Below are 13,455 nucleotides of genomic sequence, written 5' to 3'. Positions count from 1 at the left end.
CAGTAACTTTCTACGCAATACACCATCTGTTCCACAAGAAAACCATGCCGCAGCAAGCCACAGGGGCTACAGCTATGAAAAGCCCTTGTAGAGGAGCCAAACGCTGCAATGAGCAGTTTGAGAAGCTGTGGAAAAGCATCCCACCCGGTGCAGTATGGAGGCAGCATGCACAGCTCTCGCTGAGAAGTCACCATCCTCATCCTGTGGGCTGAAGGCACCCGGCTGTCCCCATGTCCCCAGAGCCCAGGGCTGGTGGCACCAAGGAGCGAGCACTCAGTACTTCAGGTGGTGGGGCTTCGCTGCCTCTCTTGTACAGGAAGATCGGATTTTTCTCCAGTGCTACAGGCATAGCACACTGGATTTTCCTAACTCCTCTGCAGACCACACCTCTGCTGATGCTGTTTCCTGCTCTTTTACTACTAAGCCTGGTGTCTTGACACAGACATAGTTTATGGAACACAGGAGCAGGCACCCTCATACGCCTGCTCCCCCTAAGGCTCATTAAAAATAGGAGCTGCTATCGTATGCCAGGTGCTTGCATGCCGTGCTGTGCCTTACAGCAAACCACGTATGAGTCTTCCAGCCACTCGGGCAAAGCAGCAGTCAGGAGAGACCCAGATCAAAGCAGCAGAAAGGGGTGCTCTGTTATGGTTAGGAGGGCCAATTAAGGTGTGCGTCCCTTTCCTTCCAGCTGGCAAAGTCTCAGGTACTTGGGATTATGTAGTAAGAATTTACTTCTGCCTCCTATTATTATTCATCGGGGGTGTGCTAAAAAGATCCCCTGCCTTTCCAGCCATTGGCTGCAGCAGCACACCAACTACAGGCTGCAGGGCAAGGTTGGATTTCCTCAAACCATGTTTTCGCTCCCCATCACCATGCCCGGAACAAACGATGGAATCGCAGAACCCTGGGCAATTAGGAGACCAAACCTGGATTGGAGAGAACTCAAGAGCCAACACATTATCATGGCTCTCATTAATAAAATAATAAACTGTGCAATTACAGTGGGTTGTGCACATACCTCAGGGTATGCAGTAAGGCACAAATTTAGAAATGGAATGTTTCCAACAACCAAACAACTTAAACAGGCAAGGATCCTTATCAAACAATTAGGTTACTCAAGAACTACTCCAATAACTGGCCCCTTTTGCCCAAGGTAACACATTTTAAAATCACGTCATAAGCCTTGGTTGATCTAGGTTTTTTCCCCACATTTATTTTTTATTTTCTTTGTAGCACATAAGAAAAGAAAACAGTCCACCTCCCCTCTAATCAACCAAGGGGTACAAGATTCTTTTAAAATTAGCTTTAAAAACGTGAAAGTGCAAAGAAAAACCCAGAGATCAGGGATAAACAAACACAGCTGGTGCCACTGGGTTTCAGGTGGAGCACAAACTACAAAGTACAGGTAGGTTACACTACAGTGCAACAGCATACTAGAACCTTGCAATCCTATTGTAAACAATGATTTCTTATGCCTTTTTTTAATGCTGAAGAGTACAGGAAGCAAAAGAAAAACAACTTGGCAATAATGCCAAACTAGAAAGTATGAGACCTTATGAAAAGAGGTGGGTTTCTTTGTCAGATGAGTTAAAAAATAAAAACAAAGCTGAAACTACAGCTCTAAACCACTGTCAGTTCCAACACTTGTACCTAAGACTTTACACATTTTATATTCAAATCACAATGGCAGCACCTTGGGGTAGGTAATGTATCTTTACTCTTTCTTTCCAAATTACCTTATACCATCTGGCAATGTAACAATCATTTCTGTTGAGAGCACCTTTTGTTTTTTATCTTCTCTGCCTCAAGTATCCAGAGGCTGTTTCCATGTAGACAGTTTTTCCAATATTCTCATCTAGTGTTCCTATATCCTCTGAAGAATAAACCTCGTATCATGAAGGTTTCCACTGACACGCCGACAGTCACGAGGAGCGCTACTTCAGCAGTACAACTCCTACCTATAACTATAAATCCTGGTCCCATGAAAATTAATAAAAACCTGCCATTCTGCACTTTTTTCAGAGTCAGGATTTGATGCAAAAGGGCGCAGTTTCTATTTTATTCACAAGAGATGGGGCAGTTGACAAGGTAACACAAGATGTGCTGAGCACAGTTTGGTGCCATCTCAGCTGTGGGGCACTGGTCAGAAAACTGGGTGATGAGGGTAAGATAGTTTTGAACCTGACAGAGAAAGTGAAGGTCAAGCAACAAGATGACGGGAGTTGGCATTATCAAATGTTTTTTTAATGGTATTTTCATTCACATAATCTATTTACACAGGCAGTCTGTTCACAAATTGACTTTCTACTCCCATTGCTCCAGCCATAAAGACCTGGCACCCCGCTAGTTCAGCCACGGAGCTGAATGATCTTACCAGCAGTGTGAGGGTTAATGAGCACCATGCACAAGTTGACTGCCGTGAACCACCACCAACAGGGCTTCAGAAATAATCCTTTAACCTCCTGACTAGACTGAGTGAAATGGTTATGGCCCTCAGAAACAAAAGGATATAAAAGGAATTCAAAGTGCCTCAATTTAGAAGGCAAACATCTTCAGGGGCTCACAAAACACGTTCTTGGTTGATCAGTCACAGGCAGTAAGAAGAGCTGTGCCCGGTTATCGGATGAATATTGAGCCTGGTGGCACCACCAATGCTGAACACCACTTCAGAAAGGTCACCTGGGCAGACTGCGGAGCCAGCCACCCCACAGGGAGTACACAGTAGGGTACAGAGAATGAATATGACTGTTCACTTGTTAAACAAAACGTGGCCGTGGATAGGCATCTATATGCAAATTCATACAATAACTGCTAATATTCACACATAAAACCAAACCAAGCTTGCTTAAATATTTTCTTTTAAATTTAAAAAATAGCAGAAGTTGAATCTAGATTAGCAGCAGGTCAAATCTTCCTCTCAGTGACAAATAAGCCAGACTTGCAACCAGAGGCTCTCATGAAGTTTCTCCTGGTATTCAGTAATACAGAGGAGACAGAACATGACTGGAGGCAAAAGCTGTGATCACATAAGGCAATGTAGGTGTATACACATGCACTTGTACATGCACGCTTAAATATTTCTTTGTGCAGCGTAGCAAAGCTCTTGAAAATAAACAGATCACACTAAAAAAAAAAAAAAATATGTGAAAACTAATTCAGGAGAAAAAAATGTTCTTTTTTTTTTTTTTTTTGGCTAAGAGAAACACAGGTATAATCCCATCATCTGGATGTGACACCACTTGAATTACACAATGAGACTGGGAAGCATGGCTGTCTGTTTTCTAGTGCACAAGTCTGTAAATAGCCACAAAATCTATTTATTACACTCTTGGCTTGCCAGACAACCCACTTGACAGAGAAAGAGTCTGCCCAAAATTGGTTAAATTTATTCCCTTGCTTGCTAGTTAACCATGTTGAACTATCGAGCAGGATCAAATGATACTGCAACTAAATTAAATCAACACAGCACAGAAGCAAATGTAAAGAACACCTGCAAGCAATGAGCAAGATAAGAAGGTGTACCTCAATGTATTCTGAGGGTAAATTATTTGTGGAGAAGTCAAACAATGGAAATAGAGATTGCTACCACTGAATTCAGTGACTTCTATTGGATCTTAGTTACTTGTCAAGACTGAACATCCCACAATTTGACAGGGGTTTTAAAAGCCACACTACTAATATTCTTTAGGTTGAGGGCTTAACATTAGAGGGAGACTTGATCTAATAGAAATAACTTCTTGTAGACAATTATAATCCATTGCCAGCTACATCCAAACCTCCCTCCCCATCTTATTAAACCTCCCCTCTACGCCTCATTCAACGTACATCCAAAAATGTCTATTTAGTAACCTCCTGGGTTTTGTGTTTTTTTTTTCTTTTTTTTTTTTTTTTCTTTAATTACTATGGCTGTGTGAGAGAGAGGAAGTAAATTAGAAGGTTTCTCTCATAGTCATTCCTTTTGTGGAAAATATGCTGCACTGAAGCTTTGGAGAGGCATGCGTAAAGAAGCTGCATTGTCCCGCACGTCTCTCTCTTTCCTGCCATGCAGAGGGTGATCTGGAGAGCAAGGCAAGGAAAATCAGGGTGCATCTCCACAAGGCTACTGCACCAGTGCTACAGAAGAGCAAGAAGAGATCCCAGAAAGACCAGTATAAAGTATCACAGAGGGGACAGACCAAAACAAAAAGAGAAGCTCTCTCTTTACACACTTCTTCTACAAGTGAATGCGCCCGGGTTAACTTGCCATGAAGGAAGGTTTGGGCTTATCAACTCTGGAAACTGAAATCTGTACAACCCAAAAGCAAAACACACATTACCATGGTGCTGTATAAACATACCCCATCCTTGCTCCAGAAGAGAGGTTTTGGAGGATCTAATACATGCCTATTTCCTTGCCTATTACTTTCTTACCTCTCTACTAAGCCTGTTTATAACAGCACCACACAGATTGTGGAATTCAGAGCGTGGATTAGATCACTAACCAATTTAATGGCATCACTGAACAGCTATACAGTAACAGTTTTCAGCTATTAGTGAGCAGATTGAGAAAAAAGAAAAAAAAGGCAGAGAAAATCAAGGTTCTGTGTCATCCCTTTGTCTCCTGACATTTGCGGACAGAAGTCCTGGCAACAACAAACCAAACCAAAGAGAAGTGCTAAGGGAACCTTCATACCAGTAAGTACCAGTTCCAACTCACAGCCTTACTCCTTCACAAATATGTGGCTGCCTCAAACACACACTGTTAATTACACCACATTATGTACTGGTTTTACTAATGCATGGCTGACTCTGAAGTTTTCTACCAATAATTAACATTACCCACTCTGATAAATTAGGTCAAAGATGAGTACAGATTTGTGTATTTTTTTAATTAGTAATTAAGTAAATCAGAAATTTAAAAAAATAAAAATGATGTGAACACTATGGAGCTAATATGGATCAAACATGACAGATAACTTATTAGACAAACTTTACTCCCTCTCCATCTCAACTTCATTGCCACCACACCAAACTGCTGGAGAGGTAGCAACACCGTATTTGGCACCATGCAAGCTCTAAAACAAAAACCTTCCTGTGAGTTTTTATTTCACTATCATGCTAACATTGCTTAACACCCTCTCACTAACATCATTTCCAACTCAAGAGCATTGTAAATGCCTCCTGTCCTCACACTCATCACAAATTTCTTCAGTGAATTAGCAACACCTTCGCAAGCTCATGCCAAAATTCAGCTGTACTTCCCAATTAAATACACATAGCCTACCCCTTATTTAAGCTTTAAGGAGACAGACTCTAGTCACTCACTTCTGAAGGAATTTTGCCATTACTGTAGGACCAAGCGCAAACTAATGGAAGGGGCTACAAGTTCTGTTTGACATAATTTCACTACGAATTTTGAAAGCAATTCTATTCACATAGCTTTGCAGAGATGTTAAAGCAAAGTCGCTTTGCTCTAAGAGCCTAGTATTGTGACCTCTCCTGGTGATCAAATAGACTATCACATCACACTGCATCCCAACATCTGATGCTAGGGTCTGAAAGCTCACAGTTACATCCTATCTTTACCAGAGTGTACAAGCTTTTCAAGAGGATTGGGATTTGACTGTAGGAATCTACGAATGCCTGGCCAATGATACGTAACTTCCTTATTAAATAACTATTTTGTCTCGACAAATGTAAGAAGAGACACTGCTTCATAAAGAGCTTCCAAAACTGTCTTCCCAAACATAGTTGATTTTAAACAGGAACAAGTCAAAAGCCAGTCTCTCTCTGTTGTGACAGAAGATGGCGAATTGGGTTCTCTCTCCTACAACGTCAGCAGAACAGTTTTAGAAATTCTGATTCCCCGGGGAACCGGCGCTCGGAGGTGTCACAGCGGATGCAGGTAGCGCTGTCAGCACGCAGACGGCAGCTACAGAGGGGCCGGCACCACTCCCTAGAGCATTTCTTTACCACCGCTGATGCGTGTATGGAAAGAAAGAAAATCGCTCCCAAACGCCACATAAGCTAACAGCAGTTAGAGCAAATAATGATACATTTTCCAGGTGATTAACTATTTGAGCTGTCTGTGAAAGACAAGGAACACAAAACTGCACACACCTGGAGGTAGGACCCTTGTGAAGAGACTACACTCCAGTGCCGTGCACTGAACTATGAACGCTGTTAACATGTGCCAGCAGCTCAGTCTCTGTTGAATACTGACTTTGGTCTAAACTAAATAGTTTTTGCTCTAAACTAAATACTTTTTGCTCTAAACTAAACAGTGTCATGCCTTGTTGTCAAGGACGGGTAACCCCAGTAATTATTTCATACTATTCTTTCTTGACACGCCACACGTGTTTTGTTTTAATGCAAACCACAAATACAAAATACATAAAAAAAGAGAATGGGCCATTTCTCTTATTGAGCAGAAAAAACAATACTCAAGAAAACTCCACTGCCTAATAAAACTAATTCTAATAATCCCAATCTGGTCCTATTCGCTTGATTTAAACACAAAGCTCCTTTCTGCTTTGCCCGAGCACGGATACTGCTTTACGGGAAAACCGCTCATCAAATAATCTTATTTCACCAAAATTAAACATTCTGCTCTATTACATTCTCTGAGATGATATCACATCCTACAACATGTAATTGGATATTTCTTTCAGCTTTTTACACTGCTTAGTAGCACAGGTCCCGTACTACTGCTGACTCACAAAGCACTGGATAAGGAGCAGGCACTTGAGCCTTGGCAGCCCAGCCGCGAGCCCAGCGCGGGGACATTCCAGGAGCACCACCAGGGCTCGGGAAAGGTCTTTTAACTTTATTCACTACCTTTAAAACGTCACCTGGCTCTGTAATTTCAATTCCCTTTAGCTCCTCTAGTTTTTACTCTTCTGCTAAACTGAACTATACATGCAAATTACCTAACTGCTTTCCTCTGTATGGAATTTACGATATACTACTATTTAAAAAATAAACTTTCCGTGGCAATCAAACCTGGAGATCCTCTTGGACAACACAACAGCAATTAAAGTGTGACTTGAAAAAAAAATACTGTAAATCCTTTTCTACCCTTTGGCAGTTTACACAAATCAGAGATTTCAGCCGGAGTTGCAGCAACTTCTTACAACTTACTAAATTGCAATGAATTAAAATTACATACAGATATTCTCTATAATCCTTTTCCTGCAAGCTGAAATTTCTTTCACATTCGAGTGGTATTTTTCAGACTTGGTGGCTTTATTAGGACAGCGCTGTCAATTGCAAGTAAAAATGAAAAAATGAGCCAATAAAACTATTTTCTGTTACACAAACTGAGGTGCAACAAAACAAACCCACGTGTGCACAAAATGACCACAAACATTACCAACTACTTTACTACCTTAGTTACAGTTTCCACATCAGTTTTAGGAAGAATTTTCCCATTGAGACCTAGTCTAGTCTGACAGAGACAGAACGTGCATAAACACACTCAGAAAAAATGGATATAATCACTATACAAACTAGTCATGCCAACGTAACCACATGCTGGGGGAATTTATATCAGATAATTACATCCACATTGGTACGCTGTAGAACTTGAAGAATAGTATCATGTAAGTGGTGTGTTTTCTGGAGCACAAGCCCTGAGATCTCCATCTAGGGAAAGTGAAGGAAAAAAACACGGATAGGTTTTTGCTTCCTCACACAAAGATCTGACAAAGTAAGAGGCAACATCCAATTTCATGAAACAGTAAAAGAGGCATGCCCAGGGCAGGAGGAGGAAATGCAGAAACACAAGCAATGCTGTGAGCATAAACAGTCGTGGTCCACACTCTGCTAGCATACAGAGAGCAACCGTTTTGCAGACATACAAAATGTACCTGAAAGACAAACGAAAACGGGTACCCAGAATCCACAAAGCAATGGATCCACAACCCTCCACAGCAAGAGGAAACTCTTATATTTAGACCGTAGTAATGTTGGAGAGAAATTCATCACAAAATAATAAAAAAAAAGGCTAAGAGACTTTTAACTTGACAGGCAAAGATACTTGTGTGTCCTCTGATTATTTCACATCAGGGATTTGGAAACAGCGCATCAGATTGCTTCTCCAACCCATACCCTCTCACCCCTTTTCCACGTCCACAGTGCTGTGAGAGAGATTCCTAGGGACGAATCTTACTGAGGGCAACCCACTACAAATGAGTCATTAGTTCAAGTCAACTGTTTAATTTACGAACAAAAATTCGTTATACTAAGACCAGAAGTATGCAGTGCTTCATTTGCCAATTTCAGATTAAAAAAATGCAAAGATTGATTGCTTCCACAGATTAACTTATCCTTTCAATTCACTGATGATTTCTTATGGTCTGAGTAGTGGCTCGCCAGTTGCTTATGATGGAAAAACTTCCAATACTTCTACTTGCAATGGATTTCGGCTCTTGGGCTGTCAGACAAGCACTTTTAAAAGTCCTAATTTCACTTGAGAAAGAAAAATACAGCCTCACTGAATTGCTTTTTAATATTTCCTGCCATAATATAACAGTTGTTGCAAAGTCTTATAAAAACCATGTAAGCTCTACAAAGAGAAACAAAGCTGTAGAAAGCTGCTATTTCCTAATAAAATGTCACAGACAGCTTGAAACTGTCATTCTTATGTGATAATTCTGTGCTACTTTAATTGAATGCAGCATCCAAAGTTACTGATTGAAACACACCAGTGAAAAACGCTATTCTCTATTTTCTGTCTAGCCTACAGTTTCTTTACTTGTTCAGGAACTGCTAGACAGTTCCTTCTACTCAAAAAAAATAATAATTAAAAAAAAAATCACTAAAAACCCAAGTAATTTTAAAAATAGTTACTTTAATCCATAACACCACTTCAGAGATGCTGCTTCAGAAATCTGTTAAGAAAAAATAACCTGCCTCTCCAAAGATTTTTAAAGCAGCTTCCTCATAACTTATCAAACTTTTCAAGTAGCAAAGGTATGCAGAGGCTGCATACAACACTTCTGTGGAGATCCCCAAGAGTACTAGCAATTAACTCTTGCTGAAGACTTGAACCCACCAGACCTGCTCATGATTTTGCAGTCCTCCTGCGGGGAGGACCAATGGTTTATAACCCAGCACTCTCAGGTTCGCGTGTCTCTTCCCCATGATTGAGGTAAGGCAGATGAAAGGTTCTCCCCTTCTCACCCTGTGAAGGCCACTGACGTAAGAACCAGCATTTGCTGGACTTGCACCAGGAGCTAGGACAGCTGGAGAAAGCTGGTGGTGCTCAGCTCTGAGGATTTCACCTGGAATCCTCCCAGGTGGAACCAAGCGCGGGTGCCGTGGCAGTGGTGTTCGCTGAGCTCCACCTGCAGAGCTGGGTGCAGAGCTATCAATACAGCCAACCACAGCGTGTTACAAAAACACGCCGTACTGAAATTTGAAAGATAGCTTGCCTCATTTCATAACATGCTACAAGCCACATAACTGATCTTCCCACCTACAGTATCACTCTTAAATAGCAAGCATTTCTCTCTGGATGGGTAAGTATCGCAGCATTTAGCCAAACCAAGCTCTTCTGCCGGACACGCAGCTCCTCTGCTCCTGTTACCTCACCCGGTACGGTTAAACGTCAAACGCAGTAACAGTAACTGCCCTGCCGATGACTTGAAAGCAACGAGGAGACGTGCAAAATGGCACTCGTTACTTTCATTTTTGTTTAAATCCAACTCGCTTTAATTCTTTTGAAAAGAAGCACCTCAACATGCAAATAAACCAGAAAGTTTGGCAAAACGCTCAACAGTAAATTTCACGCTTTAAAATCTTCCAGCTTGGTCGCAAACACGCGGACTAGCGCCCTAAGTTTATTCACACAACTGAGCCCAGCCGAGGGTATGAGAAACGGTTAAAAGCCAAAAAAGAATGGCCTTGCAGGGTGCCACCACATAAACTAAATACGATATACTGCCAAACACTCAAGCAGACACATGTACCATTATTCAGCAAGGACCACATGAATGCATATGGCTCTCTGTTTTGTCTTCATAGTAACAAGAAGGTTTGTAAACAGATCTCACATATGAGGCAATCTAGTCACTTGAGAATCTAAAAATCTGTCTCTCCAAAGAGGCGTTCTGCGCTGTTGCCACACCACCGGACTTGGATACACAATTAAAAGTCCTCTGCGTTTGTGCCTCGGGACAAGTGCTGCTCACTTTTGTTCTTAGCACAGCAGCGACGCTGTGGCACGCCACCACAGCCGGGGTGTATACCTGCTTTGCCCAGTAGCCACTGGAAAATAACAGCAACGCTGCATCCTATAAAACCTGAAGAATTTGGGTTGTTCCATCAATAAAAGCAATGATTCCCTGGCTTTGTACCATACCGTGGCTGTCCTTTGCACTGCTGAAAACCTTAAATTTATTTACCGAAGATGGTAGTAACTTTGAAAAACTTCAATGGAAAAAAAAAAAAAAAAAAAAGCCTCCCAGCCTAATCTGCAATGTTGCTTTTTTTTTTTTTTTTTTTTTTTTTTCTGTAAAACGAGGAATGCAAGGAAAAAAAAAAATCCCGCAGAAAGTTTCGGGTAATCCATATCTAAACTTTCAGAAGTATCTGCTGCCTGGAAGGATAAGGAAAGATTTAACATCTAGCTGTAAATAAATATAATCTCCTGGTTACCGTGCACCTAACCAAACACATCCGCACGCTGCAAGCCGACCAGGCAAAGGCGCTCCTATCTTTAAAACCAGCTGCACTTTCGGAGCACGCCTGCCTATCATTTTCACTATCAAAACACGGGATTCCGCACCGTGTCCTCACGGCCCGAGGATCGAACTCCTCCGGCAGCCGGCGGTAACCTACAAGGAGAGGATTTCAAAGCCGGGCCCACCGCGTTTGTTCCTCGTCGGTGCGGCGGCTCCCCGGGCGCAGCAATTACCGTAATGAGCCGGTGTCCCCGCGCTCGGGCGATGACCGGAGCCCCCTTGCGCCGGGAGCTGCAGCAGCACGGCCCGCCCGGGCTCTGCCTCCGCCGCCCTCCTGCACCGCTCCTGCTCCTCCCCGAGCAATCCCCGGGCAAGATGCAGCGCAAGTTGAAGTAAATTAAGAAATAAATAAATAAGAGCGACACCCTTGGCTGAGCAGGCATGTGTTTTCCGTGTTTAATAGCGTACAAAAAAAAAAAAAAAAAAAGGACCCGGGTTTTACGCCGAAGTTTACTTCATTGCGGAATGAGAGAAGGGAAATTAGCGAGCTGAACGCTCCTACCGAAATTCAGGACTATTTCGGTGAGCTTAATGCAAAAGGGTACTTCGGAGTTGCTGGAATAAAAGATCTTTAACGTCTGAGGAGAAGCTGAATTCCTGCAATTACCATATTAAGGAAACAAAACACCTCGCGGCAGCGTTTGACCAGCGCGCTGCCAAGTAACGCGCAAAGCGGCGAGCCCTTTTTTCCGGGAATTCCTCCCGGAGCGCTTTTATCGCGGCCCCGGGGCTCGCCCCGGCCGCCTGCCCGCGGCGACAAGGCGAGGGGAGGCGCCGGGACCCCGCCGGGGGCAGCCCCCGCGGCCGGGACGCCGCCGCCCGGCCCCCCCCGGCCATCCGCCGCGGGCTCCCCCGGCGCAGGAGCGGGCGGCGCCTGCCCGCCAGCCCCGGCCGGGCTTCCCCGCCCCGCCCCTCCCCTGCCCTCCCCTCCCCTCCCCTCTCCTCTCCTCTCCTCGCCGCCCGCCCCGGCTCTGCTCTGCTCTGCGCTGCTGTGCTCGGCTGGGCTCTGCTGGGCTCTGCGCGGCCCGGCGCTGCCTCCCGGGGCTGCCGCTTACATAACGGCGGCGGGCCGCGCGCCTTACATAAGGGGCCGTGCCCCCGGCAGACCCCGCGCTGCCACCGCCGCCACCACCGCCACCAGCACCAGCACCACCGGCGGCGGCGGCCGAGCCCCTGGCGAACCCCCTTCCTGCGGCGCTCACACGTCATGGAACATTCCCGGAACGGGCCCGCGGCCCACCCACTTCAGGGAACAGCCGCCGCACACACTCACATGCACACACACACACTCACACACACGCTCACACGCACACACACAGCCCGGCGCCGGGTGTCCCCCCGCTGCGCCCCCTCCCCAGCCCGTTCCGGCCGCCGCCGCCGTGCCGGGTGGCCCCGTGCACCCCCCTGCCGTCCTTTATCCCCCCCTCCCCGGGGGGCCGCGGGCAGAGCGCGGCCGGGGCGCCCCCCGCTCCCACCCCCCCCCGTCCCCGTCCCCGCAGCGGCAGGGGGTTGCGCAAGGCAGCCCGCTCCCCGGCGGCGTGCTCTCTGCTGGGTATTCCCCGCGTTCCCCGGCGCCGTGTCACCCGCACAGGCCCGGCCCCGGCACCCACGGGCCCCTCCGGCTGGATCACCGCCGGGTCGGCGATCACCTCCCCACCCCAGCGCCGCCTGTCAAGCGCCCCCCCCCCCCCTCCCACCGCAGCCCCGGTGCCCCCCGGCCCCGCGGGGCGGCTGTCAGCCGCTCACCTGGGAAGTGGCGGAGGAGGAGGAGGAGGAGGAGGAGGGAGCGGAGCCCTCCCGGTGCCCTTGCTGCTGCTGCTGCTGCTGCTGCTGCTGCTGGCGGCGGTGCTGGTGCTCCCGCCGGGCGCTCCGCGTGCCCGGAGCTCGGCGGCCCGGCGGCGTGTCTTTATATAAGGCCAGGCAGAGATATTCCAGCGGCCAAGGGGCGTCTGTCTCGCGTATTGATCTTAAGGGAGCTCATCGCTGCCCCTCCGCCGGGAACGCACCAGCATCACCGCGGCGCTGACGGGGGCGAGGCGGAGGCCGGGGCCGGGAAGGAGAAGAGGAGCGGAGAGGAGAGGAGAGGAGAGGAGGGGAGCGGAGCGGAGCGGAGCGGGGAGGCGAGGCAGGGCTCGCAGCTCGCAGCGCGGCCGGGCTATTCCTGGCGCCGCTTCCCACGGCACAAGTTACGGGGCGGCGAGCGCCGAGCCAGCGCCGGGAGCGCGCCGCCCGTGACGTCACCGGGTCCCCCAGCGCGGCGGCGGCGGCGGCGGCGGCGTGTGAGGGAGGGAGGGGAGGGAGGGGAGGGGAGGGGCGCGCCCGGCCGCGGGGTGATGGGCGCTGCCCGCGCGGCTGTGCGAGGGAGCGGAGCGCAGCGGGGCGGCGGGGGGAGGCGGGGCGGAGGGGCGGGGGCACGGCCGCGGCCTCGCCCCGCCGGGGGAGATCTCCGCTGCCCCCGGCCCCTCCCCGCGCAGGGAACTCCCCGGGGAGCCGGCCCCATGCAGGTCCCGCCGGGCAGCGCGGAGCCTCCCCGCGCGGCCGCTCGCCTCCCCTCCCCTTCCCCTCAGGCCCCCCTGCCCACAGCCGTTACACGGCCGTTATGTCCAACGGCCGCCGCCGCCCCCTCCCCACACACACACACGCACTCAGCCCCCCGGGGCCGGTTAACGGCCGGCGGGGCTCGCGCCCACGGGGCCGCCCGCAGCCAATCAGCGGCCGCGACGTCGTG

The 13,455-nt window shown here is 47.7% G+C and overlaps 1 protein-coding gene across 2 annotated transcripts in view; it reads right to left on the bottom strand.

Annotated features, from left to right (window-relative positions):
- The window catches only part of HIVEP2 (HIVEP zinc finger 2), a 135,245-nt gene extending 122,252 nt beyond the window's left edge, over positions 1 to 12,993 (bottom strand). For both annotated transcript variants that reach the window (XM_084284383.1, XM_084284384.1), the window contains exon 1: positions 12,474 to 12,993. The gene's annotated coding sequence lies outside the window, so the exon portion shown is untranslated. The remainder of the gene's footprint in view (positions 1 to 12,473) is intronic.
- Between the last annotated feature and the right edge of the window lie 462 nt (positions 12,994 to 13,455).

Source organism: Netta rufina, assembly GCF_964035555.1.
Source record: "Netta rufina genome assembly, chromosome: 3".
Lineage (NCBI taxonomy): Eukaryota > Metazoa > Chordata > Aves > Anseriformes > Anatidae > Netta > Netta rufina.
Note: the sequence above shows the minus strand (reverse complement) of the source record. Positions and strands in the feature narration are given on the sequence as shown.